This window comes from Rhineura floridana, chromosome 19, assembly GCF_030035675.1.
Source record: "Rhineura floridana isolate rRhiFlo1 chromosome 19, rRhiFlo1.hap2, whole genome shotgun sequence".
Taxonomy (NCBI): domain Eukaryota; kingdom Metazoa; phylum Chordata; class Lepidosauria; order Squamata; family Rhineuridae; genus Rhineura; species Rhineura floridana.
In genome coordinates, this window is record NC_084498.1 from 4,220,148 (window position 1) to 4,245,522 (window position 25,375).

The following is a 25,375-nucleotide window of genomic DNA, read 5'->3' on the forward strand; positions in this document are numbered from 1 at the left end:
CTGCTGGCACTTCTCCTTATGGGGCAGGTTTCCATCTGCCGTTTAAGGCACTGTGGCCCACGCAGGCTCAGGGCTCATTTAGCCTTAGTTTCTGAGGCTGAACTCTCCCACTGCACAGAAGGCCACTTGGTCCAAGAATCCTGACTCTTCCTCGCCCCTAGATCTAATCGGGTCCTGGGCTTTGCTCAATAACAGCGTCTTCAGGTCATGTGGTGTAGTGGTTAGAGTGTTGGACTACAACCTGGGAGACCAGGGTTCGAATCCCGACACAGCCATGAAGCAAACTGGGTGACCTTGGGCCAGTCACTGCCTCTCAGCCTAAGAGGAAGGCAATGATAAACCACCTCTGAATACCGCTTACCATGAAAACCCTATTCGCAGGGTTGCCAAAAGTCGGATCGACTTGAAGGCAGTCCATTGTCAAACATGGTGGGTTCACAGTGGCTAACACCTAATTAACAGACACCAGATACTGGCCAGACCATAAATCTGCTAGGCCGGAGGAACCAGGGGCCAGCCAGCATGGTTACCGTTTGGGAAGCGCAAAAGGAGAATGCAGGGGAGTCGAGTCCTTAAGGTAGTCCAAAGGTCCATAAACCAAGAGATCCGATCAGGCAGGGCAGGGTCCAAGGCACAGGTCAACAGGGGAACTGGAGCAATGTCTGCTGCAAATCTTGACATTGACTCTAGCAAGAAGTCTCCCTTTCCTTCCAGTCTTTTATGCTCGGCGTAAGAGGCCAGGTGCGTACAATCAGCCTGTGTTCTTGTGAGAATTCCTGCTCCTTAATCGAGCTGATTGCCTTTGTTGCTGCAACACCTGTTGCCATCTTCTCTCTGCCGGGGAAGGGGCAGCCTCCTGGTCGCTTCCTGACTCTGACAGGCAGGCTCCCTCAGGGGCTCGCCCCCGTGAAGGATCCTGAGCTGTCTCCTTGCTTGGTCCCTCTCCTGGGTCTGAGGTCTCCCATTCCTCTTCCTCCTCGGATGAGTCCTCTGAGGGGGGCATGACATCCATTTCCATTTTCAGGTCATCCTCCGATGAGGAATCCTCTGGCTGAGACTTGGCATATGCCTTCTAACTTGCTTATCCTCCCATCTCTCAGATAAATGGGGGCCACTTATGCCAAGCCAAAAGTGTGCCCCACTTGTCTGCATTAAGCTGCATTACACCGAACCAGAACATTGGTCCATCGAGCATAGTAGTGCATGCTTTCCCAGCCACACATCTCTGGCAGAGACGATTTCCCAGCCCCTCTAACCTGAGCTCCTTTTCCCTGGAAACAGCAGGGACCTTCCGAATACAGGCAAAGGTGCTCTGCCACCTCTCCCTTTCGAATTTCAAATACCCTTCTATTTCAAATACCCTTCTATTATTTCACCTGTTGTCTGCAGAGCTTGGAAAAGTTACTTTTTTTGAACTACAACTCCCATCAGCCCCAGCCAGCATGGCCACTGGATTGGGCTGATGGGAGTTGTAGTTCAAAAAAGTAACTTTTCCAAGCTCTGGTTGTCTGAACCCTGGTTTCGAAAAATCGATTCCTCAAAGCTAAGCTACAGAGCCTAACAAAAGTTACACCCTGTATTTTGTGTGTAAGGATTAACAATCGGAACCTGCGACAAAATGGTGTGGAGGCCTCCTGTTCAGCCTTCCTGCCACCATGCCCTCTTTCGGGAGACTCCATTGCAGTATCAGCCAGCCAATTGCTTCACTGAACCACAGACTTGCATGTTGCCCTTCCCAGAAGGCAGTACTGGAAACAGAAGATGGAGAAGTTCCATACTTTCTGCAAAAACAAGACCAGGAGCAGACTGTGGTACAGATCATGAACTGATCGTATCGAAAATCAGAGTAAAGCCAAAGAAGAAGAACAAAGCAATCATAATGCCAAAATACAATCTAAATAACATCCCAGAAGAATATAAAGATCAAATAAGGAACAGGTTTGAGGCTTTAAACTTAGTTGACAGAGAACCAGAAGAACTATGGACTGAAGTCAGGGACATTATCAGGGAAAAATGCAAAGAGACAATACCTCTTGTTAAAAAGAAAGAAAGACCTCAATGGATGACTGAAGAAGCTCTTAAAATGGTTAAAGAGAGAAGGAAAGCAAAAGCAAAAGGAGATAGAAACACGGTCAGAACCCTAAATGCAACTATACAACGACTAGTACATAGGGACAAAGAAAACTATTACAATAGTTATTGTATAGAAACAGAAGAGGACAAAAAAATGGGAAGAACAAGAGCCCTATTCCAAAAGATTAGAGAAATGAAAGGGAAATTTAAACCACGAGTAGGGATGTTGAATAATCAACAGGGCAACACACTGACTGACAGGACAGGGCTATCAATGGCTACTAGCCATGATGGCTGTGCTCTGCCACCCTAGTCAGAGGCAGCATGCTTCTGAAAACCAGTTGCCGGAAGCCTCAGGAGGGGAGAGTGTTCTTGCACTCGGGTCCTGCTTGCGGGCTTCCCCCAGGCACCTGGTTGGCCACTGTGAGAACAGGATGCTGGACTAGATGGGCCACTGGCCTGATCCAGCAGGCTCTTCTTATGTTCTTATGTTCTTATGACTGAGATGAAATAAAAGGAAGATGGAAGCAATACACTGAAGAACTCTATAAAAGAGATGACAGGATGACAGATTCATTCACAGAGGAACCGTATGATGAAGAACCAGAAATTTTAGAATGTGAGGTGAAAGCTGCTCTTAAAATACTTGGAAGAAACAAATCACCAGGAATAGATGGCATACCAATAGAGTGGCTACAAGCTACTGAGACTGAATCAGTCCAAATTTTGACTAAAATCTGTCAAGAAATATGGAAAAGTAAACAATTGCCCACAGACTGGAAGCGTTCCATATACATCCCAATTCCGAAGAAAGGGGATCCCAGAGAATGCAGTAATTACCGAACTATTGCCTTAATATCTCATGCAAGTAAAGTAATGCTCAAGATTCTACAACAAAGGCTCTTACCATATATGGAGCGAGAAATGCCAGACGTCCAAGCTGGATTTAGAAAGGGAAGAGGCACCAGAGATCATATCGCAAACATACACTGGATAATGGAACGGACCAAGAAATTTCAGAAGAAAATCACCCTGTGCTTTATAGACTACAGCAAAGCCTTTGACTGTGTGGATCATGAAAAACTATGGAATGCTTTAAAAGAAATGGGGGTGCCACAGCATCTGATTGTCCTGATACGCAACCTATACTCTGGACAAGAGACTACTGTAGGGACAGTATATGGAGAAACCGATTGGTTCCCCATCGGAAAGGGTGTGAGACAGGGGTGTATTTTATTATCCTATTTGTTTAATCTGTACGCAGATTCAGAACATATCATACGGAAAGCGGGATTAGACAAAGATGAAGGAGGTGTGAAAATTGGAGGGAGAAACATCAATAATTTAAGATATGCAGACGATACCATTCTACTAGCAGAAACCAGTAATGATTTGAAACGAATGCTGAGGAAAGTTAAAGAGGAAAGCACAAAAGCAGGACTACAGCTGAACGTCAAGAAGACTAAAGAAATGACAACACAAGATTTATGTAACTTTAAAGTTGACAATGAGGACATTGAACTTGTCAAGGATTATCAATACCTTGGCACAGTCATTAACCAATATGGAGACAATAGTCAAGAAATCAGAAGAAGGCTAGGACTGGGGAGGGCAGCTGTGAGAGAACTAGAAAAGGTCCTCAAATGCAAAGATGTATCACTGAACACCAAAGTCAGGATCATTCAGACCACGGTATTCCCGATCTCTATGTATGGGTGTGAAAGTTGGACAGCGAAAAAGGCAGATAAGAGAAAAATCAACTCATTTGAAATGTGGTGTTGGAGGAGAGCTTTGCGCATACCATGGACTGCAAAAAAGACAAATAATTGGGTGTTAGAACAAATTAAACCAGAACTGTCACTAGAAGCTAAAATGATGAAACTGAGGTTATCATACTTTGGACATATCATGAGAAGACATGATTCACTAGAAAAGACAATAATGCTGGGAAAAACAGAAGGGAGTAAAAAAAGAGGAAGGCCAAAGAAGAGATGGATTGATTCCATAAAGGAAGCCACAGACCTGAACTTACAAGATCTGAGCAGGGTGGTTCATGACAGATGCTCTTGGAGGTCACTGATTCATAGGGTCGCCATAAATCGTAATCGACTTGAAGGCGCATAACAACGACAACAACAACATTCCCATTTTACAGATTAAGCACTGAATGTTTTGCTCACCCTGCCTCCAATTTCCCTTGAAACCTTATCCCCACTCCCAGGTTCAAAATCTCTGAAAACTATGGTTGTCAGGTTCATGGCCTGAGACTGATCCTGTATCTTTAGGAGAAGAGAAAGTCAGCCAAGTGCAGGTGTTATCGCAACCCTGTAATGGGAAAAACCACAAGGTGGAATTCTCTCTTCCCTCTGCACAACTTTTAAAGATACAGAAGACCTCTTGGAAGCTGGGCCTGGCAACAAAGAGGTCTTCTGTATCTTTAAAAGTTGTGAAGAGGGAAGGGAGAATTCCACCTTGTGGTTTTTCCCATTGCAGGGTTGCAAGAACATCTGCACTTGGCTGACTTTCTCTTCTCCTAAAGATACAGGATCAGTCTCAGGCCATGAACCTGGCAACCCTACTGAAAACCCTAACGACAGAGCCGGAAGAAATTTTGTAAAATGCACAACATCTGATTGGAGCTCTGTGAAGGAAATGAACTGTTTCGTATTATAAATAAATATAAATCTTGCCTGTCTGGGGATTACAGGGTTAACTTGCTAGCTCTGACCTGTCCTTGGCTCAAATTGAAGGACAGGATTTTTTTTAAAAAAATGCAAATTGCTGGAGAAATGTGAACTTCAGAGTGGGAAAATGAAAAACTGAGGGAACCAAAACTGACAGATAGATCTTTCCATCCTTATTGATTGATAAATTATGTTTCTGCTGTACCGCTCCTAAAAGGGGGGGGGTACACACTTCATTAGTCAGACAAACCTGGCTTCAGCCCCACTCTGCCAGGTGAGGGCTGTTTTAATTACCATGCAAGGTGTGTGTGTCATGTGCCTTCAACTCAATTACGACTTATGCTTCTGGCAAAAGCAACCAATCTCACCATTCATAGCATTTTCACCCATCAACCAACCAGGCAGGCTTAAGCAGAGGACCATTTTTGTACATTGCACTGCAGAACAGCCCACAGCCATCACTGTAACACCAGTAATATACTCTCACCCAACTGAACAGCAGCCAGAGACACTGCACTTTAATCACTAAAAGAAAAAGTTGCCAAGATTCCTCCAAGTATCTTATTTCAGGAGTGTGAAAAACAGGATCAAAAGGAGAATACTGTTGTCCTTTCCTTGCCCAATCCCCCAAATCCCTGGAGGGGAAAGGAGACTTCTGTCGCTTTGGGGAAGAGATGCAAATGTGTAAGGAAGGCAACATCCCTGAACTGCTTGATGCCAACTCTGCGAGGAGTGGCCCAAGAGCAGGGAGGAACTTCCCTCACCATTTTGTACAGCATCTAACACTTGGGCTCCAAACTCTACCACTACCTGGCAAGGACTGCAAAGTTGATGTCAATGAAGCAGTAACTGGAGGGGTGGGGGCAGGGGGAAGCCTATGGACCGAAAGCTGGACCACGGGATCAAGCCCACAAGGGTTAGGGCAGCAGAGAGCAAATGCAGAATCCACAGCCAGCCTAAACTTGGCTTCTGGTTGCTGTGCATAATAGCCATTCAACGCCTGACAGGTGAAAACTGGGGCACAATTGTAACACGCCTACCCTTGTACAGAGGATGGTGCCTGCCTCGCTGCGTCATGCCAAGGGCTCTCCTGTGCCCGCTGGATTCTATGCTCTGCAGTTGGCTGCCCTGCACAGAATAGGAAGGGCCAGAGCTCATGGGTAGAACATAGGTTTTGCAGACAGGAAGTCTCAGGTCCAATCCCAGCATCTCCAGGGAGGGCCGGAAATGTCCCCAGGCCAAAATCCTGGAGAGCTGCTGGGCAGTCCTGAGTTTGACGGGCCAAGGGTCTGAATCTGCACAAGGCACCTGCCTGTGGACTGGTTAGGGCAGCCTGCCCAAGCCTGGTGCCCTTCAGACATTGTTGGACTCCAACTCCCATCAGCCACAGCCTGCACAAGCAATGGTCAGGGACGGTGGGAGTTTATTTATGATTTCATGTATTTATTTATTAAATTTATATCCCGCCCTTCCTCCCAGCAGGAGCCCAGGCCAGCAAACAAAAGCACCGAAACCAAACATCATGAAAACAGACTTTAAAACATATTACAGCAAAACACCTTTAAAAATACATGAAAACATAACGTCTTTAAAAGTTGGAGTTGGGAGTCCGATAACATCTGAAGGGCGCCAGACTGGGTAAGGATGAGCGACACGTGAGAAAAGCAGAGGCGTCCTCAAATCTGTCGTCACCATCCCGCTAGTGCACAAAATGGCTGGTGGTGCAGAGCGGAGCGCATTTATTGACGCATGTACACATGAGAGATGAGAAGGCTTTTTTGGCAAGAAACCGCATGTGGATGGGGAGGATGGCGTGACCCCCAGCCCAGAGATATTCAGCTTCCTAAGACCACGAGAGGGAGCTTAACCTGGAAAGTTGCCAACATTCCCGACCGACAGAGAGAGGGGCAACTTCCAGAGCAGTTACCCTTGGGGAGGAAGCGTGGCTCAGATTGCTTCGCATGCCAAAGAGCCTGGCTTCAAACTCCAGTTTAAAGGACAAGCTACCACACTTTGCCGATAATCACGCTCCACACATCTGACCAAGTAGATTCTGGCCTAAGCTTATGCCATCAAGGATTTGTTCGCCATTAAGGCAGCCTCTGCCAACCTGGTGCCCTCCAGGTGTTTGGGGTGGCCATTCTCATCAGCCCCAGCTGGCACGGGCTGATGGTAGCCCTGTGAACTGGCAAAGAAAAATGTCACCAGTTACAGGGGCATGAGCCTTAAAGGGGCTGCTTGCCCATTTTGCCGTCGGCAGAGCTAAGCAGTGCCTAAACCCTCGCACACATTTGAGCTGGCTGGCCCAGAAGGAAAAAAAAACATGACTTTGCTTTTTGGGTGTGAAAAGGAGAGACGAAAGGGGGGTCACAGGTGCAGCTGCAGGGCTCTGCATATCAGGAGTTTCCGCCACCACCAGCCACCGTCCCCTCCCTTCCCCAGCTCTGCAATGCAGCTTTCTTAAATATTGAACAGACTGACTGATGCTGCTCTGCTCTAGTGAGAGCAAGGAACCATTTGGCTTTCACTCTCTCTTTTCTTTTCCCACACTGACAGATCCTAAATGTAATTAATCTTCGTTCGAGAAAAGAAGAGGGTGCCCGCTGAGGGAGAACCACCAGGGGGAAAAGTGGCAAGCAGAGAGGAAAGGAGCGAAGGGGAAGAAGAGCTGTTCGCTTTGCACCTCCCAAGAAGCAGGAAGTTGCCCTGGGGGTGGAGTAGGGGAGGTCAGCATTTTTCTGGGCCAGTTTTACAGCAGGGTGACCCTTCAGCTGTTGCTGGACTCTAACCCCAAGCAGCCCCTTAGCCAGCATAGCCAGTGGTCAGGGATGCTGAGAGTTGGGAGTCCAACATCTGGAAGCCCAGGTAGCCCACCTCTGGTTTATGGGGTTGCTGGGGGTTTATTGGCAAGTATGCAAGTTGGAGTGCAAGTAGATACCCAGGCAGACCCATGCTAGGCTTTGGAAGCAGCCCAGCTCCCCATAAAGCAAACAGGGTGCAGATCCACCAGGCTGGTGTCTTGCCGCTCACCTGCAAAAACACAGTCTTCTGACTCCTTCGCTGGCTACATTCAAAAATAGCCAAACTCCAGTCCCCACACCCCAACAGCAGAGGTGACATGCAGTAAACACCAGCCATCAACACCAATCAACTTCCTCCTCTTTAGAGGAAAGGTAGTCAAAACAAGATCAATTCAGTCACCCTGCTAGTTCAACAGGTGGTCTTAACAGGGGCCTGCGAGAGAGCTGGTCCCAGACCATGCCTTTTCAGGCTGCCTGGAGACAGCCCAGCTGCTGGGCTCTCCTCCCCTACCCCATAAAATTAATGGCGCGAAGCCTACCCGTCTAGTTTGCTGCGTTACGGATACTTTGATTAGAGATACCTGCAGAGGGGAGGGAGATGACCCAGCATTTGGAAAAGCATCCAAGATCCAGACAGGGCATGTGTGTGTTCACATCTAGGCATAGATGTGGGCATAGGCATGCGTGTACAGGCAGACAAGGGAATCCATCATCCAGCGAACCCAGAGCTTGGGCAATTTTTTCAGCCCTAGGGCCATGTTCCCTACTGGGCAAGCTTCCAAGGGCCACATGCCAGTGGCAGGAAGAGCCAGAGGCAAAAGTATGGGGGGGAATGGCTGTGACTCTTACCTGTGTACACTACAGTAGGCTACATTTCAGCTGTGCAAACATCAGACGTTCACACAGATACACACACACCTCCCTCTAGGCAAGCAAGTAGGATTATCACAGCTCAGGGACACATTCCAGCCAGGCAAAAGCATCCAGGGAAGACGCAAAGCAGAGGTGCTCAAGGGCGTGGCTTGAGAAATGTCCTGGAGGCAGCCTGCTGCTCCGAACCCCTGGGCTCACCTATTTGGGAGACGGGGAATTCTGCAAAAAGCACTAAAAAACCATTCGAAGGACTTACATGCAGTCGCTGCCCGTGCTTCAAAACAAGCTGAGCATGCATGCAAGTACCAGTGCACAAGCACTCTGCCTCCTTAACCGCAACTCCCTTTCCCTGCATTTTCCAAGTGCCTGCTTTCTGAGCTTGGAATCATTTGCAGATTTCGCCAGCGCCAACACCCCTCTCAAGGGCAGGGCGGGGGGGGCTCTCCGCCATAAGCAGCCCCCCTCCGTGCCCCTCACCTTCCAGTTCTTAATCCCATCTATTCCAGGCACAGGAGGGAATCTCAGATCTGCACCCTGCAGCCTCCAATTACCAATTTGATAAGCCATTGTCTCGTGCATCCATCCATCCATCCATCAAAAAAAAAAATTGTATTTCAGCTAGCACAGAGGTTTTAAAGCCTATCTGTGTGCAGCGTCTCGCTTTTAATGGCATTCTGGCTTTGCTGTGAGGGCCTTGCCTCCCAATTAAAGCTGTGCTCAACAAAGGCCCCCTTGGCGGCTTGAGCAATGGTGGCACAGGGCGCAGCATTCTGCCAGCCACAGAATTGCTATGTAAACAAAAGCTGATTGGCAGGGCAGAGCCAAAGGCGCAGTTGACTTATCGCACATTATCCAGACGGGGGTTGGTTTGCTGTGATAGTGGTGTGGTGACAGAAAGACACTCTGTGCACGCTCCTATTGACTGTCGCACACCATTCTGCCTCAAGTGCTTCCCTCCCGAAAGCCTCTACTGGGGTGGGGTGCGGGAGAAAGTAGATCTGGGTCTACTGAAAAATCTCAGGGTGATTTGCAGTAGATCTGCAAGGATTTCCGACTTCCAATTGTTTAACAATAGCAGCAACAAAATAACACCCCCAGACACACTTCTGCCACCACCCTAAGTCGGAAACTTCAACTGCAGCTGCAAGATTACTGACTGGGATTCCCTTTGTTGTTGTTATGCGCCTTCAAGTCAATTATGACTTATGGCGACCCTATGAATCAATGACCTCCAACAGCATCTATCATGAACCACCCTGTTCAGATCTTGTAAGTTCAGGTCTGTGGCTTCCTTTATGGAATCAAGCCATCTCTTGTTTGGCCTTCCTCTTTTTCTACTCCCTTCTGTTTTTCCCAGCATTATTGTCTTTTCTAGTGAATCACGTCTTCTCATTCTGTGTCCAAAGTATGATAACCTCAGTTTCATCATTTTAGCTTCTAGTGACAGTTCTGGTTTAATTTGTTCTAACATCCAATTATTTCTCTTTTTCGCAGTCCATGGTATGCGCAAAGCTCTCCTCCATTCCCTTTAGATCCCATATAATCCCTGTTTTAAAACAGCTGCATTGATTGCCAGTTCATTTTCCGGGCCCAATTTAAGATGCTCATGTTAGTGTTTAAAGCCCTTAAGACTCAGGCCTCAAATACCTGAAAGGCTGCCTCCTTCTCTACAGACCGTCTCAGGTGTTGAGATCGGCAGAGGGGGCCCTCTCGGTAGTTCCACCACCCTCAGAAGCTCGGGGAGTTCATGGCCCGGGAGAGGGCATTCCCTGTGGTAGCCCCTAAATTGTGGAACTCCCTGCCACAGAAGTGCGTACAACTTCACCATACAGTTTCTGGCAAATGCTGAAGACACACCTCTTTGCCTTGGCGTTGGACACCTGAGACATATATTTTTAGGATCCACCCTATTTTGTGATCTTAGGTTGTTTTTAATGTTGTATTTTAAAATTCTAACCTGCTAGGGCCTTTTGGTGAAGGGTGGGTAATAAATGTTAATTTGTAATAATAATGATGATGATGATGATGATGATGAAATGATGAAGGCTTGCAGGTAACCTGGAGTGGGTTTGTGTGGAATGACCATGAGCTCCGTTCAAGTCTGGTGAAAATGGAAATGGACTGCCTTCAAGTCGATCCCGACTTATGGCGACCCTATGAATAGGGTGTTCATGGTAAGCGATATTCAGAGGGGTTTACCATTGCCTCCCTCCAAGGCTAGTCCTCCACAGCTGGCTAGGGCCTGCTCAGCTTGCCACCGCTGCACAAGCCAGCCCCTTCCTTGTCCACCACTGCCAGCTGGGGGGCAACTGGGCTCCTTGGGACTATGCAGTTTGCCCACGGCTGCACAGGTGGCAGGGCACATAACCCCTGAGTCACTCCCTGTGGGGATGATCTTTAGCTGGCCCTTGACATCCAGGAGACACGAGCGGGAATTTGAACTCACAGACTCTGGACTCCCAGCCAGGCTCTCCTCCCCGCTGTGCTATACCAGTTTGTGTTCAAGTCTGGTACTCAGAACAAATTCCTGGGTTTGGAGTTTTTTCTTGCTAAGTGTCTGTCTTTAGCAAGTGGCTCCAGATGGTGAACTTTGGGGGTTCTAGCAAGCTTAAAGTCTGCCCACCCCTTGCTCAACCAATATCTGTCATTACCCCCATTGACCCTCTGCAAAACACAGGAAAACAAAGCAAAAGGAAAACATTGCACAGGTTAGAGGCAATGTCAATGTCTCAATAGAACACAGGACCCTGAGGACCTATTTCGAGCCCCTGCCGTCCTGTTCCTGCAAACACGGGAACTGGCAGGCCTGGAGTTACAAGGTAGCAAGGAGGTTGGGGGAACAATAAATCCCCTTTGGGCATTTGTGTCAGGGAGAAGAGGCGGCACCACTGTGAACCCTTTCCTGGCAGCAGCATTATCATTGACAGTGACCAGCAGAGGCAGTTCATGTCTAACCAGGGGTGACAGCCTGTTCCCTTGCATTTCTTCCTCCCTCCCCTTTGCTTCTGGACTATCTGCCCTGCTGAGGACTAGTGACATGTTAAGTGCAGTGGAAACTTTTCTGGCAGCCCAGGACTGCAAGTGAAGGGAGGTTGACACTAGTCCAGCTGTAGGGCTCAAGGTGGTGTCTGAGTCAGGGAGAAAAGGAGTTGCTGCTGTGAAACCTTTCCTGGTGGCAGCAACATTGACAGCAACCAGCAGAGGTAGCAACATCCTGTATTTTTGTTTTGGAATAATTGTCATTAATTGATACGTTTTAACTGATTGGTTGCTTTATGACGACTTTAGATGTTATAATGTTTGTGTAATCAACCTGAGTTGTTTGTCGGATTGTTACGTTTCGAAATGATTTAGTATTTTATTGTTTTTGATATCGTGATTTGCATTTCTGTTGTGAGCTGCTTTGAGCATATCTATATGGAAAAGTGGCATACTAATAATAATTATAATGCTAAAAGGAAAGGCTGGCGCTAGAACCAGGATTCTGTCCCAATTGCTAGAAAAGAACGGTTGCCGGCCACGGGAGGTAGCAAAGGCACATAGGCCAAGTGGCTGGACAGATCCTTGGGGGTCACAGCAGCAGTTGAGAGTCCCTCTGGTGCCCCTTCCTGTTTCCTGAGCCCCTGAAACCCTCTAGCAACAGGCCCGCATCAGAGGGAAAGAAGAGGCACCCAGTGTTGGCTGAAAGGGTTCACGGCCTGGATCCGGGCCGCAGACTCAACACTCCTCCCTTACAACTTCTTGCTACACGGCATTGGGGATGTCTAGAGGACAGCTTGGCAAAGGGAGGCCCGGTGCAGCCAGGTGAGCACTTTGGGGCCACTCAAATTGGGGCCACAGCGGGTGAGGCAGGAGGAAGATTCATCCTTTCATCCCCCAAGCTGTGGCTCCAATCCAGATCGCTGCCACCACCCTGATAATAACTGATACCAGCTATGATAGGGAGAACATGCAAGCCCAGAGGATGCTTACGCCTCCGATCCTCTTCCGAAACTCATACAACCTGGGAGGGGAGGGCCACTGGAATGTGAGGCATGAGTTAAACCCCTACCCTCTGCCCCACGGAGACGACAGCAACAAAGAGATGAATTCATGCGCCTCCACCATCATGTCCAGTTTGGTCCCAAGACCCAGGATTCAGTAGGGTCCACAAGGACATAGTCCTGGTGTCTTCCTGGTCCCAGCAGTACTAAGTCAAGGGGGGGGAACCTCTGGCCCTCCAGGCCTTATCTGGCCCTTTGGCCTCTCCCTAGGCAATCACAAACCACACCTCTTACTGGCTGTGCTCCACATGCTCCTTGAGTCCTTTTGCCTGGCCAGAATGTGTCTTCAAACTGCACTCAGGCCTCTTGCTTTCCCAGGTGAAAGATAGAGATATTGGGGGGGGGGAGTAGAAACCTCTGACCCTTGCATGGCTGGAATGCCCCCAGTATGCAAAAGTAAGAGTCACATCTGGTTAGGGGTGGGCAAGAATTTCGCTTCAGTCAGCATTTCAAGCAGAATCTATCAAATTTGCAATTTCCAAAACAATATGAGAACCGAAACACAGCCATCCTTCAAAATCCACACATATCTGGATTTTGCAGTGCAGTTTGCCAACCAACCAATGTTTATACAAAGGCATATATTAGTGGAAAGTGTGCATAAAAATGAAGATGAGTGAAAATAACCTGCAAAACTGAGGCTCAATCCAGACAAGACTGAGATGCTGCTAGTGGGTGGTTCTTCTGACCAGATGGTGGATGTCCAACCTGTCCTGGATGGGGTTTCACTCCCCCTGAAGGAGTAGGTTCATAGCTTGGGGGTTCTCCTTGAACCATCTCTGTCACTTGAGGCTCAGGTAGGCTCGGTGGCACGGAGTGCCTTCTACCAATTTCGGTTGGTGGCCCAACTACATCCCTATCTGGACAGGGATAACCTGGCTTCAGTTGTCCATGCTCTGGTAACCTCCAAGATAGATTACTGCAATGCGCTCTATGTGGGGCTGCCTTTGAAGATGGTTCGAAGCTTGTGCAAAATGCAGCATCCAGATTGGTAACAGGGATCAGACGGTTCGAACATATAAAACCGATTCTGGCCTGCTTGCATTGGCTGCCTGTATCTTTCCGAGCTTGATTCAGGGTGCTGGTTTTAACCTATAAAGCCTTACATGGCTTGGGACCACAATACCTGATGGAACACCTCTCCCGACACAAACCCACCCGTACATTGCGCTCAACATCCAAGGCCCTCCTCTGGGTGCCTACTCCAAGGGAAGCTGGGAGGGTGGCAACAAGGGAGAGGGCCTTCTCAGTGGTGGCCCCCAAATTATGGAAGGATCTTCCTGACGAGGTGTACCTGGCACCAACACTGTTATCATTTTAGCACCTGGTTAAGACTTTACTCTTCTCCCAGGCATTTTAGCATGGGTTTTTAAATTGTTTTTAAAAAATGTGTTTTTAAATTTGTATATTTGTTTTTAAAGTTTTAATTGTTGTAAACCGCCCAGAGAGCTTCGGCTGGGGGCAGTATACAAATGTAATAAATAAATAATAAATAAATATTATGTGACAAGAAATGGCTTGCAAAAATGTGCATATTAGTCAACACTGTCTACAAAAATGTATTCATGAGGAGAAATCCGCACTACAATTCTGCAGAATTTTCAGGAGGATTTGTTTGTAATTTTAAAAAGTGCAAATTGCTGCAGAAATGTGGAGAACTGAGTTTAAGATTGTAAAAACGAGAACCAAAGTGGACAGCTCTTGCCGTCCCTACATCTGATGCTGCACCTGCTCTGGCCTCACCTGCCACTGCCACGTGTATCCTGGATGCTTACCCAGACCGAACAAAGTTCCCCACCCCTTTAGCAGAGTCTGCAGGGGCTCCCTTCTTCTTCCCAGGAAGTGCCGTCCATCTCAAGCTCCAGGCACCAACAGCACCCTGGGCCCCAGTTATTCCCCGCTCTAGTTGCATCATCCACGTGGTTTAATTGTTTAAATTGTTTTAATGCTATAATGAGTTTAATTCTATTTTAAATGTAGATTAAATTATATGTACCCATTTTTAGTTGTAAGCCGCCCTGAGTTCCAGATTTGGAAAAAGGGTGGGATATAAATAAAGGTAACAATAACAATAACAATACACAGATTGCGACCCCAGCAGAAAGAAGAATCAGCTAGGATACTGCACACCATTCTGAAAGGATGCCCAGCCTCACCTCTGCTGCAGGAGAAGGCGTCTCTGAGCTGAGGGGAAAGAGACAATCAAACGCAAACAGCCCATCGCCTTGTCAATGACATCCACCGGCCCTCCTCCCACCCTCCCCGCAAAGCTCATTCACAAACTCACAGCTCCATTTTCAAGAATGAGGAATTTGCATCACTTGTAGGGGGAGTGTAAGAGCAGCCCGGATCCCCTTCTGCTTGGAGCGGGCCTCGGCAGGTTGGCAAGCAAAACCGCCAGGCGTACCCACCACCACTCCAAATAAAACCAAAGCAAACCAAAAGCAGGGGGCTGTGGCCAGATGTTGCAGAGCGGAATCAAAGCACTGCTACCCAGTGTGTAGCAAAGAAGCCCCTCTTCTGGTCTTCCCTCGTGCAAAGCTACTCCTCCCACCCCACCTATCGCCACAGGGAGGAAAGATAGTGAGGCTAACAGGCAACTTGCCATCTCCATACACTCTGCTCTCTTTAATGCTTTTTCCCATTCCTCCTTGAGGTGGCTAAGGCCTGGCATTCCACCCCAGAATACCTGTGTCCACTCCCACCCCAGCAGTGATCACGAGTTTGAATCATGGCCCAGCATCAGGAGCCCCCCATCACCGCTCCTCACCACAGAACCCTGCTGCCCCTCGGCCATTCCTTAGGCCTGGGAATCCGCCGCATTTCTCTGGGCCTAAACCACCTGCTTTTCCCCATCTCTCGCTCCCTTCCCCCAAACCTGAGCTGGAACAAAAAGATAGCAACTCACCGCAGTACCGAAGAAATTAAATGTGAGCGGTGCGGTGACATTATTAGCAAGAAGACCCCCTCTTCCCCAAAGCAAACACGGTGACAGAGCAGTCATGAGCATTAATTACAGGGGAAACAGAACAGCTCTCAAAGTACCTGTGTACACAGGTAGGTAGTTAAGGAAGCAAACAGATGTGCAAAGGAAGTGGGGAAGAGGTGGAGGCGGAATACAGACCCCCACCGACCCACGGAAGCCAGGTTCTACTGCATCCGTGGGATCTCGGAATGTATCTTCATGCTCTGGTTCTTTATAGCTAACCACACAGCAGCGCTGCAGCAATTTTGACCAGGGCAGGGGGAAGAGAGAGGTACCATTCTGACAATACTGGCTAGGCTCTCCAGCACCAAGCTGCTGCAAAGCGAGTCTCTCTGAACTTCAAGGCCTGCAGAATGCTGTGGGCGCATGTCATACAGAGAAAGAAGGGGGAGCATTCACTGGGAGGAAGGTTAATGTCCCCAATATTTCCTAAGGTGAGGGGAGAGAGAGTTCGGCCATTTTTACTTGCTTTAAAATGTTTTTGCACCCACCCTTCATTGCAAAGCGGTCCCAGGGTAAGAAACAATTGCCAGTCATAAAATGAGCAGGTGTGCCAAAACAAGCAGCATGGTAACCATAATATCAACTTCAGACAAGGCAGTAATGCCTTGCAAAAGCCTGGCTGAATATATTATAAATTAGCTCCTCCTGCCTCCCCCCCCCTGCAAAAAAAGAAAGAACTCAAACAAAAAACAGCACTTCCCTGGGACTTATTTTTAATATATATATTTATTCCACTCCTCCTCCAAAGTGGTATATACACAATCCCCCTTTTGTTAAGCACAACAACCCTGTGAAGTAGGCTAGGCTGAGAGAGGTATGTGACTGACATGAGGCCACCCAAGCGAACTTCATGGCTGCATCAAGATTTGAGCCAGGTTCTCCCCAGCTGTAATCTGACACACTGACCACTACACCACACTACCTTTAGCTCAACTAGGCAGTTGGCCAACCTGCATTCTACTAGTTGAAGCAGAAAGAATTAGTTAGCTAATTTGTTAGGTCTGTTGATATTCTTATTCACCATGATATCTAGGGACAGAACTTCTGTATAAAGAGGCAGCCTATGTCTAATAGTAAGGACTAGGAGCATGCAAAAGGAGGAAGGTTGCTGGCCACAATGAAAAGCAGGATGCAGACCTGATCCAGCAGGTAACTATACTTCCAGGTAACCATTACAGGAATCCTGATCTTGCCAAGCTTTACCAATGCCTAGGGATGAATGAATCTGTCCGTTTCCGTTTTTCATTTTAAGTTCAGTTCGCTCATTTCTGCCCGTTTTGCAAATTCGTGAAAATTCATTACAGTTTTAGTGTGCCCTTTTGCCTAATATACACATTTTTTTCAAACAAATTTCCCTAAAATAATGCATTTCAGTATGGTATTTTCCTAATCCATACATTTCTGCACACTTTCCCATAACATATGCCTTGTCGAACGCATTTTATGGTTGGACAGCTGCATCACAAAATCCGGAGAAGTGCAAATTCTGGAGGATGTGATTTGCAGCAGAGAAACATCTTAGCTGAGGAGACGGGCTGCTTTGCCCTTTGTCTGCCGGCTCGTTTTGCCTTTGCATCATCCCTACTAGACCCAGACCCAGCTTTTCCTCTGAATCTGCAACAGATACTTCAGGCTCAGCAAAATGATGAATCTTTTTTTTAAAAAAAACCTGTTACATCAAGTATAGCTCTCAAATACATGCCAGGCGCGCGCGCGCGCACGCGCGCACACACACACACACACACACACACAATAAAGCCTCGCCAGCATTTATGTTTACGCCATAGCATGCAACTCAAGTCCTTGGTATAAGCAATTAAACCAAATTATTCATCTGTTAAACTCTTGATAGCTTCTGCAGATCGTTCCTCTGGTCGCTGGAAAATTATGCTCTTATTTTATCATGATGAGTAAACCAGAAAAAACCCATTGTTGGGGAAATCCCTCACAGAAGAACCCCTTTTCTTTAGGCGGCATGACAGCAATGGAGTTCAGAAAGAGAAGGAGTAAACATTCTGCTTTTCCATATGCTTGGGATTTCTAAAAGTGGCAAAGCAAACAGAAATTGTAGGGTGGGGGTATAATGAAAGAAACACTACCTGTGTGGTGGAGGGGCCCAACAGAGGCCAATTTGGAAGGAGAGAAGATAATTACAGAGAAGAACAGAAGGGTCCTCAATGGTCATCTAGTCCAGCCCCCTGCTCAGTGCAGGAAACCCAACTGTTCCAGCATCCCTGGGAGGCAGCTATCCACCTCTGCAAACAGAGAGTCCACCATCTCTTGAGGCCCCTCCCACTGGAGCAATCTTTGACAATCTGGTACCCTCCAGACGTTTTGGATTACCACTCAGTCAGTTCCCTGCATCACACAGCAGTGTTGGCTGCAGCTTCAGAGAAGAGTCGTTCCTGTCACCTTGGCCCTTTTTTTCCCCCTCTCCCTTTTAACTGGAGGTGCCAGAGAGTGAGTCTAGGATCTTCTTCTGCATGCAAAGCAGGTGTTCTGCCACTAAGAGCTAGGATCTTTCCTGGTCCACCTGCATGTCAGAGTCTCCTGGGTGTTATCAGAGACTTGCTTGGAAAGGGGACAAAACCTGCCCCCTGGGCTTTGGTGGACCCAGCACTTTGGACAAGCGGAAGGGCTTCCCCTCCCCCTCCACTGGGTCGCCAAATGGCAGCCTCTGCCTATCTGTACTTCCACACTCATCATCACCTACCCGTTCCCCACAACAGATAAGCCCTTAACAAACATAGCAAAAGGCTGTAAATGATGCCCAAGAATTATATTCGTATTACTTCTACTGCTGCTACTACTACCACAATACTGTTAGCACAACACAGTCCTTTCACAGAATAGTACAGTTGGAAGGGACCCATAAGGCCATCAAGTCCAACCCCCTGCTCAATGCAGGAATGCAACTTTGCAGGGGAAAATAAGGACAGGTTTGTCTGCCCAGAGCAGCTTTACAATTCAAATTTTAATAACAGGGAAGAGAACAAAGGGAGGGGAAGGAAAACTGGGCCAGGCTAACAGAAAAGAGCTCCACACAAATGAACTTCTATGTCCTTAGGCTTTGAATGCCTCCAGACTGTCAGCATTTTGCCGGAGGGAATCAAGCACATACTGGAACTTTAGGTGGGTTAAAGTGCTCTATTGCCTTAGCACAAGAAATCCTTTTCTTTTTTTTTTAAATGGACTTTTTATTTGGAAAGTGTTGGGAAAATGCATCGCGAAAGTGTGGGACGAACAAATGACTAACAGGAAGATAAACACCCCATAAGCAAATAAGGCTGAATGCTCAGTGTCAAAACCACCCCGGGGAACAAATCAGAACAAATGCTCAATAAAGAGCACACACAATCCAAGTGCTGCATAAGCTTTGTGCAAGCAAATGAGGGTGAATGCTGAATGAACAGGGCAACCATCTCAGGAGCAACACTTTATTCCCCCCTTCACCCCATGGCTACATTTTCACTCAGTAAGAGCTCCCTGGACCTGGCCAGTTCACTCCTTGTCCTGGGAACACTCTTCAAATTGACAACCGCCAGATGATGGCCCGCTTGGGGGCAGTTCACACATGATGTAGCAGCAAACTCAGGTTCTCCACCTGACAAGGTGCCACACAGATCCTGGCTGTCCCCAGCGACGGTGCCTGCCCTCCCATCCGAGAGAATCAGGCTCCACAACTCCCCAAACACACTCTTAGTTGGAAAGGAACCTTTGGGCAAGCCAGGCCACCCTCTCCTTGACCCTCTGCAATGCAGGCAGGAGACAGGAGAGGCTTTACATCTGCCCCGACGGACAGCTCTCCATGCCCACGTTTCCACCATCTGCGGAACCAACACTCTTGCGGCTGGTGACTCCTCTGGGGGCTGCCACGTTTTCACTTCCTATCTACCCTGGCCTGCCTTCCACAAGCTTCTGCCCATGAACTGCCAACGCTGCTTAGCCGGTCCGCATTGGCACGGAGAGTCCCTGCCTGGTAGAACAGGGGGAGAGACAAGGCAGCCTGTATATAAAGTCTGAAACAACTCTGAATTGGGGTACCTGAAAGGCAGGCTTCCCTTCCATGCCCAAGAAAGGGCATTAAGCTCTCCAAATGTAACCCAAATGGAACTCATCATGATATAAGATGGCAGCAAACTCCGTTCCCGACTGTATGAGTCCCAAGCAGCACTGTTGCTGTTCCACTGCAATTTGGCCTCCCCCCAATACTACGCTATTCATCTCGTTGCCTGCTATGGCTGAATTTAATGTAATTTCCGTCACAGTTATTTTTGCTATTATTACATGATTTCTCACCGTGTATTCAATCCTGCTTGCTTCTGGTGTGCGAGCTCTTGCACACCCACGCCCTGCTGAAAGCAGAATTGAAACACCACCACCCCACACCTCCACTGTCTTCAATCCTGCTTGGTTCAGATGCGCGAGAGTTCCTTGTGGGGAACTCTCTCACAACACCCAAACCCTGTGGAAATGTAAATGAAAAACATTGGTATACCATTTGCAGACCTAAAAACGACAACAGTGTGAGTGAATACCACTCACATCCGCTTGATTAAGTTTTTGCTCAGGGGCACAAATGAACAAGTGACCTGCTCCAGTTTTGGCACTTGCATCCACTTAAAGCAAAATTCTCCAACGTTCCTAATCACAGCCTGGTGATGATCAGCTTGTGGTGATGCACAGATGGGCTTTTTCAGTAGTGGCCACTGTGCCGTGGAATGCACTCCCTGCCGAAATACAGAAGGCCTGGCTCTTGAAGATGCAACTGTTCACACAGGCAGTCCCTAGATCTCTTAATCTGAGTCTCCCATTGGAATAGGATTGTTTTATTGTGTATTTTAATGACAGGCCTTTATATTTTAATGGGGTTGTTTCATGGTGCATTTTAAGTATGGTGCACTTTAATAATGTGTGCAATTGGTTTTTATATTTTGCAAACCACTTAGAAGCCAATTTTGGCATTAAGCAATATATATATTAATAAATTATAGTAATACTAATAGTAAAACAAGTGGGATGAGGTGACCATAAAAAGAGCCCCGACGAGCAGAGCAAGAGAACAATCTACTCCCGAAGCCTCTTTCACACAATAACCCATTATATGCTTCCAGAAAACCCACCAAAAAAAAGGCATGAAGGCAACAACCCTCCCATCTGGTTTGTCTCTAGGACTTCCACTTCAGTGGTATACTGCCTCTAAACATGCATGTTCCACTGACTTATGGCAGCTAACAGAAGCAGCTACATCTATCCACAATGGATTGGGTTCCTGTATTTCGGGGGGGGGGGGAGAGAAACCTGTAGCCTTCCAGATGTGGTTTGTGGCCAATGGATGTTATAATCCAGCCACATCTGGAGGGTCAGAGGTTCCCCTTCCCTGCTGTATTTTGTGTAAACAAGAGGAAATTCAGGAGAAACAGCAGAGGGGAAATGGTTTACAAAGGAATTTGGGGAGCTGCCTTGTCCAGAGTCAGACTCTGTCAGCAGCTCTCCAGGGTGAGGATTTTTCCTAGCTTTACTATGGAGCTACAGTACTTCCCCTGAAAATAATGTGAGATTCCAGTCCTCATTGTTCCAAATAAATGACCAATTTAAAGAGAAACATAGGAAACTATCATCTACTGAGTCAGGCCACTGGTTCATTTAGATCAGTATTGTCTACGCCAACTTGCACCAGCTGTTCAGGCTCTTAGGCAGGAGTCAGGGGTTGAACACGAGGCTTTCTGCAGGAAAATCGTGTGCTCTGCCACTAAACTGTAGCCCTATCTAACCCACCCACCAACCCACTTCTCTAATGGTGTGGCTCCAATCCAGATTGAGCCCTATTTCAGTTTTTTGGGGGAAATGCAGGAAATCCAACCATACATTTCCCATTATGTCATCTAGTCTGGCCCCCAGTCCATCCACCAGACTGACAGAAAAAGCAAAACTCAACCCAAGACTTCTTAGTCTATTGCCACTCCATTCATTCCAGGCCAGAGCCGTGAACCTAAGCCCCATCTCCAAACCAATCCTCTTTGCAGTCCTGGAGTTATATAAACCTTCACAGTCAGCGCATTTTCCCTCATGCGCACAGCAGTGACAGTGGGGAGGGGGCAACCATTTTTCCACCTGTCACACTGGATCACTGTCAACTTTTACCCCCACATCACCTTTTGCACCATCATGAATGGTCTTTCCTTGCCAAAAGAGCCTCCGCGGCAGCCTCACCATGGCAACAAGATCCCCCCCCCCAAGATAAGCCAGTGAACCACTAAATACCAGACAAAGCCAGGCAGAGAGATCCAGAGCTATAAAAATAAAGCACGATGGGCTTATATAAATTTGACGTGCTGCAAATCTCTATTGAAATCCAAAGCAGGGCATTGAATACCTGCTGGGCTGAATTTTAAAATCCATCACAGTTAACAGAAAGTGAGGCCACCTGCTCACTCGCTCTTCTTCCCTTACCACTGCACCAATTCTGGATTCATCCACACATTTCATTTCTAAAGGTTTGGCTGGCAAACCTCATCAATTTTGGATTCTCATCTCCCAATTAGGGATGAGGGAATTTTTTTAACTTGAACCAATCTAATTCATCCTCTCCCCAAACACAACACACCTCTCCTTCTCAATTTTCCCCTGCCAAATTCTGTGATGCCAAGAGTGCATACAAAAATGTGTAGAGTAGTGGAAGGTGTGTAAAAAAATTTGTATATTTGTGAAAGTATCATGCAAAACATGCATTATATTAGGGGGAAATGTGCATATTAGGGCAAATGTGTATGAACATGCACACGAATTTTCATGTAGGTTTATACATTTAAAAAAGTACCCAGATGCAGAAATGGGATAAAATGAGTTTAAGACTGGAAAAATTGGAAAGAGAGGTATTGAAACTGGCAGGTTCTTCCATCGCTATACCCAGCCCAGAAAATTCTTCCCCAACATGTAGCACAGCAATGCTGAATTGGTAAAGCTGTCCAAAGAACAGTCTCTGGGTGTAGTACAAGAGCGGAAAAATACTAAAACAAGAAGGAAAATCCAGCAGCAACAATATAAAAAACCCAGCAATTAAACAATTAATAGGAGAGTTCAAACCTTAACAAGAAGCAGAAAAAGCCTTAAAATGCCAAGAAGTAAAAACAAATTAAATAACCGGGCGGGGGGGGGGTTAAAACAAGACATTTTAAAGCAGATTTAAAAAAAAAAAAAAAAAGCAAACAAAAAAGGGATGGCTGGGGATGAAAAGCCCTTAAAATAGGGATGGGAAAATCTGCACATTTCATTTTCCCCCATCTTAAATTCATGCCACATTTCTGCATTGGTTTGTGGTTTATTTTTCTAAGTCCTCATGAAAATTTGCCAGGATTTTAGTGGATGTTTTCTTTTAATATACACAATATGCTCTTTTCCCCAAACACTTTTCCCTAATATAATTCATTTGTGTATATTATTTTCCCAGCTATATACATGTACACACATTCACCTAAATATACACATTTTTATACACGTTTTCAGGTCGGAGAATGTCATTGCAAAATTCAGAGAAGCAGAAATTTTGAAGGATACTTGTGCTTCAGTTAGTGTTTTGTTTCAGGAAGTGTGAATTAAGTAGGTTCACATTAAAATGCAAACTAAACTGAATTTCTCCCCCAACCCTACATGAAAGATGGCTCCTGGTGGACCTCTTTAGGAAGTATATTTCATAGAAGAGGAGCCACCACTGAAAAAGCCCTATGTATGTATTGTATAGATCAGCATTTCCCAGCCTTTGGGTTCCCAGACGCTGCTGGACTACAGTTCCCATAATTCCTGACCACTGGCTATGCTGGCGAGGGCTGATGGGAGTTGCAGTCCAGCACCATTTGGGGACCCAAAGATTGGGAAAGGCTGGAATAGATCAGCCTTCACCAACCTGGTACCCTCCAGATGTTTTGGACTGCAATTCCCATCAGCCCCAGACAACACTGGCTGGGGCTGATGGGAATTGCAGTCCAAATCATCTGGAGGGCGCCAGGCTGGTGAAGGATGGAAGACCGATTAAAAAAGAGGAGATGTGAGAAATTAAATCCATCTAGAAATTCTACCTTTTGAACCAGAAGCCCTTCTCCACTAATCTTTGGTGCAGGAAGACCAGGAAGAAATGCAGCAAGGCAATTTGCATGCTATATGGATGTATTTAGAGGCATGGGTTTGAGTCACAGTAGCTAAGAATAAAGCCTCCACATTCAGAGGGAGTATACCTCTGAAAACCCGTCACCAGGAACAAATGGCATGTCGCCCGAGTGGCCACTGCTGGAGATGCATAAAGTTCTTTGGGTGGCTTAGAATAAATATGAAAACAATTTCAATAGAAAGACAGATATAAAAACATAACATGAAAAAAACAAGAAAACAAAACTCGCTGTACACACACACACAGTAAAACACAAATTTAAGAGCTAAGAGGCCCAGGCTACAAACCCTATTGAAAAGGCCTGGATGAACACAAAGTTATTTTCCTGGAGCCAGGACAACCACAAAGATGGTGCCTGACGAACATCCCTGGGAAGCTGCTCCATAACCAGGGTATCACTGCTGAAGAGTCACTCTCGCTGATGGGGACCTGCCTCACTTCATTCAGTGGGAGCACCCAAAACCAGCCGAATGAAAAAGTAATTGATGTTCAGGTAGGTGCAACTGAGAGAAGAACATCTTTTAGGTAACCTGATCCCATTCAGGAATTTAAAGATCATCAACATTTTGCTCTCGTTAGTGGCCAAGGAATTGCTCAGGCCCCTTCCAGCAATCTTTTTTTTCATGCGTACTAAGTCCCTGTATTGCATATCCTGCTGAGACTTGGCAAACAAATAAAATGAAAAAGCAGGTCTTGCTCCATGACAGGGATAGCGGAACTGTGGCTCCCGCAATCCCTGACCGCTGGCCATGTTGGCTGCTAGGACTGTTGGGAAATGGAGCCCCACAACATCTGGAGAGACACAGGTTCCCCACCTGTGTTCCATAATATAAGGAGCAGTCAGCCTTAGCAGGACTCTGGTACATTTCTAATCCTTAAAGCAGAAAACTCCAAATACACACTCTTAGGGCAGAGACACACTCCCTGTTCTGCCGATTCCACTGCGTCTCCACCTCTCATTTCTGAAAAGGGGGGCACGTGACGCTAGTCAAAATCCACCCCTTTTTACTGTAAAACCTGGTGGAAGCAGCTCGAGTGTGTATGGTGTTTTTTTAAAAAAAAATGCTTCAAAGACATTTTGCAATTGACCGGCAGATCAACCCGTTCCCCCTCAAGGTGTGGCCAATGGAAATGATTTGCTGTAGGCGATCAGTGTGCTCACAGTCTTCCTTGGTTCTTCTGACTCTCCTGTCCGTTGCAGTGGGGACTGCACAGGTAAATGTTGGGATTTGGCCCTGGGGGCTTAGGCCTCTCTCCACCCCTACCACCCTTAGCCGCTCCCGAAACCCATTGATTGAGGAGGCTACCTTGAGCCGTTCAGTTATCCCACCTTTACAGCAAAGTAAAACTAGAATACAAAATATTGATCTGAAAAGGGTTAACAATACCTCATTGGGGCAAAAAAACCACCCCACAGCAGCCATTAGGTCTTAATAGCAGCATCTCAATAAGGCCCTGCTGGAAGAAAGGAGTCTTTTGCTGCCAAGGAAGGAGGAAGCGAGGATGGAGCCAGGTGGGCCGCCTTTGAGGAGGCATTTCCACATTTCTAGGTATCACAACAGAGCAGGGCTCCTACTCTCCTGTGAAACACCCTCTGCACTTCTAAGAGCAGGCAGGAGATGGAGCAGGACCTCAGAAGGAGAAGTAATTACTTTTAGGACTAACATATCAGCAGTTCCATCTATCTGAGTGGTCGCATGGTGTAGCCGCAATAATGTTAGACAGGGACTTGGGGAGACGGGTTCAAA

General features: G+C 47.0%; 1 protein-coding gene across 1 annotated transcript in view; it reads right to left on the reverse strand.

The window, feature by feature from the left end:
• Positions 1–25,375, reverse strand: part of RPH3A (rabphilin 3A) — a 143,735-nt gene that overhangs the window by 113,069 nt on the left and 5,291 nt on the right. The gene's annotated exons all lie outside the window — the stretch shown is intronic.